This window comes from Vombatus ursinus, unplaced genomic scaffold (assembly GCF_900497805.2).
Source record: "Vombatus ursinus unplaced genomic scaffold, bare-nosed wombat genome assembly UNPS02014793.1, whole genome shotgun sequence".
In the NCBI taxonomy this organism is placed as follows: domain Eukaryota; kingdom Metazoa; phylum Chordata; class Mammalia; order Diprotodontia; family Vombatidae; genus Vombatus; species Vombatus ursinus.
This window is the reverse complement of record NW_020954571.1, coordinates 5,833,028-5,840,150: the sequence shown is the minus strand read 5'-3', so window position 1 is coordinate 5,840,150 and position 7,123 is coordinate 5,833,028.

Below are 7,123 nucleotides of genomic sequence, written 5' to 3'. Positions count from 1 at the left end.
CAGTACTCGATCCCCTGTGCCAAGTATTTCTCTATAGTTAGGTGCTCCAACTTAGGAAGGACCCTGGCAAGCTAGAAAGAAGGAAGGAAGGAAAGTAGCATTGATTAAATGCCTATTATGTGCCAAGCACTGTGCTAAGTGCTTTAACTTATTTGATCTTCACAACAGTAGGAGGGGGATGCTATTATTATTTCCATTTTACACACAAGGAAACTGAGGCAAACAGAAGTTAGTGACGTGCCTAGGGTCACACAGGCAGTAAGTGTTGGAGGTCAAATTTGAACTCAAGTCTTTCTGACAGCAGATCCAGAGGATGCTGAGCAAGATGGTGAGAGGATTAGATACTATGCCAACAATTGGTTGAAAGAACTAGGAAAATGTAGCCCAGGTTGTGGTTTGTCCTTCATTCTCGAAGAAGACCATGACATCAGGAAGATGATGCCATGACTTGCAATTGAACTGGATTTAAGTGAGGGAGGACTGTGCAAAGTCACCAGTCTTACTTTCTCCTTCAGAACCATCTGGGTCTAGTGGCCATATATAGATCAGGACAACTGGAGATGGCCCAGCTTTAGTCGGGATAAAAGACTTGGAAAACACATAATAGATGAATGAGTTCAAATAGCTGAAGAATTGTCATGTGGAAGAGGGATTCAATGAATTCAATTTGTTCTTGGTCCTAGAGGGTAAAACTAATAGTAGTGAGTAGAAATTTCAAAGAGGCTGGTTTAGGTTTGACATTAGGAAGTACTTACCAATCATGAAAGCTGCCCAGTAGTGGAGTGAGCTGTCTTGGAATTTAGTTTCTTTTCAATAGAGATCTTCAGATAAAGGCAGAATGACTACTTCTCAGAGATGTTGTAAAGATTTCTTTTAGCTATGGTTCTGGCTAGGTAATGGGAATAACAATAACAATAACTAGCATTTATGTAATGCTTTAAGGTTTGCAAAGCAATTTACCTATATTATCTAATTCATCCTTACTACAATCCCATGAGGAAGGTGCTATTATTATCCATATTTTGCAGATGAGGAAACTGAGGCTGAGAAGGCTAAGTGACTTGCCCAGGGTCATACAGCTAGTATCTGAGGCAGGATTGGAACTCAAGTCTTCCTGACTCCTAGTTCAGTCCTCTAACTAATGTCTGATGACTTTTGGGTTCTCTTCCAACTTTGTCAATCTGTGATTCTCTTTTCTATTTGCAAGTGAGACTTGAACTTTTGGGCTCTCTTCCCATGGAAGTATGCATGTAAACTACTAAAAGGGAATGCACAAATATAAGTAATATACATATCATCCTTTTGTCCCAAAGGGTATCAAATTACTTCCTTCCTTGTTCTAAGATAGTCTTCAAATGACTCCTCCAGTGATCCCCTGGGGCTATCCAATCACATCAAGAGCTAAGAGCATTTTATTTGAAGTCATTCCAGGAAAGATGCTAAGTAAATGTTACTGGTTATTCCCCCTTATAGAATGGATCCTAAGTCATTGCCAGTAAACAAATCATAGATTAGGGGCTTTTCCAGCCTACCTCTCAACCCTCTGAAAATGGGAAAAATAAAAGAACATGAAAAATGAAATCACAGCATTCACGTGTGAAATATAAGAAATAGAGATCCCTGAAAACAGTGTTGCATAATGACACTGTTTTCCCAGAACATCCAAGGGGAGATTAAAAAAAAATAATGAGGAGGCTTTCTTTTTTTAATAAACAGATCAGAACTGTGCCCACTCTTTCCTTGTCACATACCGCCTCCAGCAACCAATTATTTTCTTTTCTGTTTTAAGATGCTCTTAAAATGGAGCCTTGAGTAATCCCACAGTTTCCATTATAGTATCCAATAACAAAATTGCGTTAATTCAATTCATTTCAAAAAGCATTTATTAAGCACCTACTCTGGAGCAGGCACTGGGCTAATTGTTGGGGATTCAAAGATTAAAAAAAAATTATTGCCTTTAAGGAGCTTATATTTTACAGGAAAGCATCAGTGCTCCTGCCCTACCATTACTGAAAACATTTCTAGAATTCAGGGCCAGGAGAGCCCTTAGGGACTGCTTAATCTAACTTCCTCATTTGACAGATGAGGAAACTAAAACCCAGAATGTCAGAGGTAGGACTTGAACTGAGGTCTTCTAATTCTTTTTTTCTTTTTTTTTTACTTGCCAATATTATGATTTATTTAAATCAGCAAACTTTTTTTACATTTTAAAAAAAGAGGATTTCACATAAAATTGCAAATCAACTATGTACAACCTGCTATTCCTTTTAAATATATAATAAAATTATCATGTAACTTTCTTTTTTCCCTTTTTTCTTCCCTTCTCTCTCCTTTCCCACCCCAGACAGCTACCATTAGACAGAAATATATATACATAATATATATATTATATGTGTAATATATATAATGTATACATATATATGTAAAGTCATTATAAACATACTTCTATTTATCAGTTCTTTCTCTGGATGTTTGCATCTTCCTTCATAGGTCCTTTGTAATTAATTTGGATATTTATTTTAGTCTAAATGACTTAATCACTCAAAGTCATTCTTAAAGCAAAATTGCTGTTACTGCATACAGCGTTCTCTGGGTTCTGCTCATTTTGCTCTTCATGAGGTCTTCTAATTCTAAATTTGGTGACCTGTTAATACTACGGCACACTGCGTACTCTAGTCATCTTTGTGAATGGCCTTCAGATAGTTCTTTGGACAGAATTAGTCTCATGATTTTATAATCAAATTATGTTTGTCTATGCATGTACATGTGTGTGATGGATTTTTGTTTTGATTGGTTGGTTTCTGACTCCAAATAATATGAGCCAGCAATTCGTTATCACATTCACCAGTCAGGAATTTGGCCTATTGCTCCTAAACAAATTCCATCACTGAAGATTTGCCACCAGAGAGAAGATGTGAAACAACATGGGAGAGGCCCCGAAGGTCATGCCACAAGAAGGTCCCAAAGTATTTTAAGCAATGTTCTTAGTAATGTTGGAGAGATAAAGAGACTCCTAAAGTGGCTACTTTGAAGAGGGCAGTTTTTGTCATATCAATGTGAACCTGGAATCAGGAAGGCTTGTCTCAGAAACTTAGTAGGCTGCTAATGCCTTCCCTTTGAAATTATCTTCCATTTACGCCGTACGTGTCTTGTATGTAAAGTCTTTTACATGTTGTCTCCCCATTAGAAGAATGTCAGCCCCTTGAGGACAGGAACCATAGTTTGTTTTTCTTTCGTATCCCTGGCACTTAGCTTAGTGCTTGACACACTTGTGAGCTTAAGTGTTTAATGACTGGCTGACTAACCCTGTCAGACTAGGTTTGTTCTTCTGTAAAGAGGACCAATAAAAGCAGTTGTCTCATGGGGTTGTTGGGAAGGTCAAATGAGCCTCAGTAGTTTTAAACTGCATAAGTATTTTTGGGACACTCCATATATGTGAAGCATTTGGCAAGATTTCGAGCGCTACATGTGTTGTTGTATTTATAACTTCTAGTTTCTGGAATCAGTTTACTGGGGCTCCAAAGAGTGGGCACCTCTGAGATCAGGGCACCTCTGAAGTCAGAAATTGTCACCCAATGAAATGGAAGTCAGTAGTAACCCACCAGAATGAATGGGGTCAGCTAGCCAAAACACGAAGAACATCATCACACCCATCCACTACCAAAAAATGGTTTGTAACTGGGGTCTTTGAGGGTAAGATTAAGGGTGTATATGTCTTTATGTATAAATATATATTATATACATGTATAATATATATAATGTGTATATATGTATGTATGTGCATATGTGTGAGTGTGTGTCTGTGTGTGCCTGTGTATGTGTGTGTGTGTGTGTGTGTATCCTTTTAAGGCATCCATTTAAAATGAATTTAACAGGGGCATAGGGACCGTAGTCTTGAAAACCAAAATACTCTGGCTTGAGGAAGTGTTGTAACAGCAAAAGTTTGGGGTGGCCAATAAAGAATAGTGACAAAGGAGAATAGAGAGTTGAGGTGGTATCAGACAGAGTTTGTCCAGCACCATCCAGCGGGGAGTGAGAGCCTTTTACCAGTCAACATCAGCAGTGGAGACGAAGGCATTGACAGCCAAGATACCTCTTAAAGTCATCTAACTCTGTTGTGGATCTCACCAAGCCACTTACTGATATTAATTTGGTTTTCCCAACTGGACTTTGTGCTGATCAATAGGTGTAAGTTTTTTAGGCCAACTGGCAATTCTACAGGAACAGCTAGAGTTCAGTGGAAACAATACTGCAGTTGGAGTTGGAGGACCTGTATTCAAATCCTGACTCTGCCTCTTACTATTTTTCTGACCATGTCATCTAACTTCTCTTGGTCTGTAAAATGAGGGAATTGAATGTGATGGCCTCAAGGTCCTTTCTAACTCTAAATTTATGATTTCCATGATGTGTAAAGTGAAGGGTTGGACTAGACATCCCCTACAATCCTTTCTAGCTCTAAATTTCTGATCTTCTTTGCATAAATTAATGTAAGAATGGGAGATTTGATTTCCCCACAGCTCCTCAATGGCTTCCGGTGGCCTTCTTTATTCAGCTCCCTATATCTTCTAGTCGTCTTAGGAGCTGGGTTCTTCTTGGAATCTGCCTTCCACCTAGATGGATTTTTCAAGATTATAAGGGGTCATGCCCGTCATCGTTTGTCTTGTGTTGCTCCCGTCTGCCTGCTCAGAGGGCCTGTTCTACACCTGGCCTGGATGCACCTTTACAGTTCATGTAATGCCCTCTCCTCCATGATGACATTCCTTGACTAAATCGACTGACATTAATTCGTTGGCATTCTCACTCATCAGCCGGTGTCTTTGGTGCCTCGTGAGTTTTTGTTGGGGTGAAGCAGGGCCTGATTCACCTCCAGGTGGACTGATGATAAGAAGTTTCTGTGCTTTCAGAGCTGATGACCAGACGCTGGAGCTTATGGTATCCCTACCAAGATGCAGGAACCTTATGAAATTCATCCAGTGGGTCACTTTGTCTCTTCTTTTCATTGCTCACTCCAATTTCCAAAACAATTTTGGTAAAATATCAGCCTCCCTGTTTCCAAGCCATTGCTTGCATTACCATCTTCTGTGAATTAATAAATTAATATCTAGAAATTTAATAACTTATATAATTTAATAATATGATAATAAATAATAAATTAATAAACAAGATATACTCCCTGGACCTCAGTTGAATCCTGAGTCTGCCAGTCATTCTACCTGTGTGACTTTGGACAAGTTACTTCCTCTCTCTGGGCCTTAGTTTCTTCTATAAAATAAAGAACTCAGACTGGATGATCAACAAAGTCCCTTTCAATCCTAAATCCTATGACCTATGACCCATTGACAGCACTGAGGAGAAAGAAGATACACATTTTGTGATTCTCTCCATCCAGATCCTAGCCCAGAATCACAGAGGTAGTCAGGACTGGGTGATGTTGACCAGTGGTAATAATACTATCAATTGCTTTTTTGCCATTTGTTTAGGTGGAGTGTATTGATGAACAGCATGCAAATGATGCCCTGGAGGAGGTAACTATGTTTATGACCTTTTAATTTTGGGGGGGGGGGGTGAGGAGTGGTGCTGAGGGGAAAAGGGCAAACAAAATAGGAAGCATAGGTGCTGTACTTTTAAGGATGAGACAGGTAATGCTTTAGAAGAAATGATAAGAGGAGGGAGAGAATTTGGAACTCAAAAAATTTTTTAAAAGAATGTTTTAATTTTTTACATATAGTTGGGAAATATTTAACAAAACAAATAAAAATATATTAAAATTAATGGTCCCATTAAAATCTAGTAACTAGTGGAACAAAGATATGTTTATGGGAGGATTATTTTTATAGGTGAAATTAATTTCCAAAAATCAAGTGAGATTTTAATAATTTAAATTAAATTAACATGAAATATTTAATAATTTGTTCAGTGAATTTTATTTTCAGCAAAAATCTACTAAGTTTATTTTGTTTGTCCAAAACCAACATAGCTACACTGAGGGTTTTTTTTTGGGGGGGATGTTGTTTTTTGCATTTTTTGACAAAGTGAAACTAAAATAAAAATGGAACATAGATATATAAAATCTCATTTGGGGTGGAGGAAGACAAGACGATGTAATTTAATACTTTTTTCTTTCATGCATTTATTCATTCATTTGTTCCTTCAAATGTTTATTTAATGTATGAGAACAAATTTTAAAAAAAGAAGCTTGACAATTCTTCAAATAAAAGGTATCTTAAAATCTCATTACGTGATGGGATTAACATGGTTCTGTGATTTCATTGCTTATGCTTAGCAACATGCCTGGCACATCAACAGCTAAATACATGCTTATCCCATTTTCCTTACTTTCCCTTGATCTTATGGAAGAACTCCTTTTGTGCAATTTTATAGATTTAGAGTTTATTAGAGCATTGAGATATTAAGGGCCTTGCCCAGGGTCAAAATGCCTGGATGGGTCAGAGGAAGGTACAGCTTTCTATCCACTATACTAGGTCACTGCCTTTTTATGAGGCAAAAAATTATTAAATTACATTGCCTTTGACATGACAACCCTTCACATACTAGAAGAGAATAACCACATTTGCGTAAGCTTTCTCTTTGTAAGTCCTGTTTTTTCAAATGATCCACATAGGGCATGAACTCTAGTTTCCTCACTGCCCATGGTCCTCTACTTTGAATTTGTCAATGTCCTTTCTGCAATGTGGCATCCAGAAATGGATGTCATGTTCTGATGGTCTGCTCTGGAACGAGAAAAAGACTACTGCCCATCTTACTCTAAATACTGTGACTCCCTATTAATGGAGACCAAGACTCCATTGGGGTAGAGAAGGATAGGTATCCCAGGACATGGGCTATCTGTTAACCCTCATCACCTCTTTGTAAAAGAATACAGGAGAACTAAGAGCAGTTCTCCCCTGCGGGCTTTGGAGGAAAGAGCTTCAGATCAAATCTCTCTTTGCATCTCTTCTTATGTACAGGTCATTTGGGTGCAGGTCAAGGGTTCATAAGCAAGAGAGACTGTATTTCTAAAGTGCCCTTCTGAATCTTCATTTCCCTTTCCTGTCTATCTCTGTCTCTCTTTTTCTCCCCAGTCTATTTTAATCTCTCTGTCTCTCCTCTCTGTGCCTCTCTT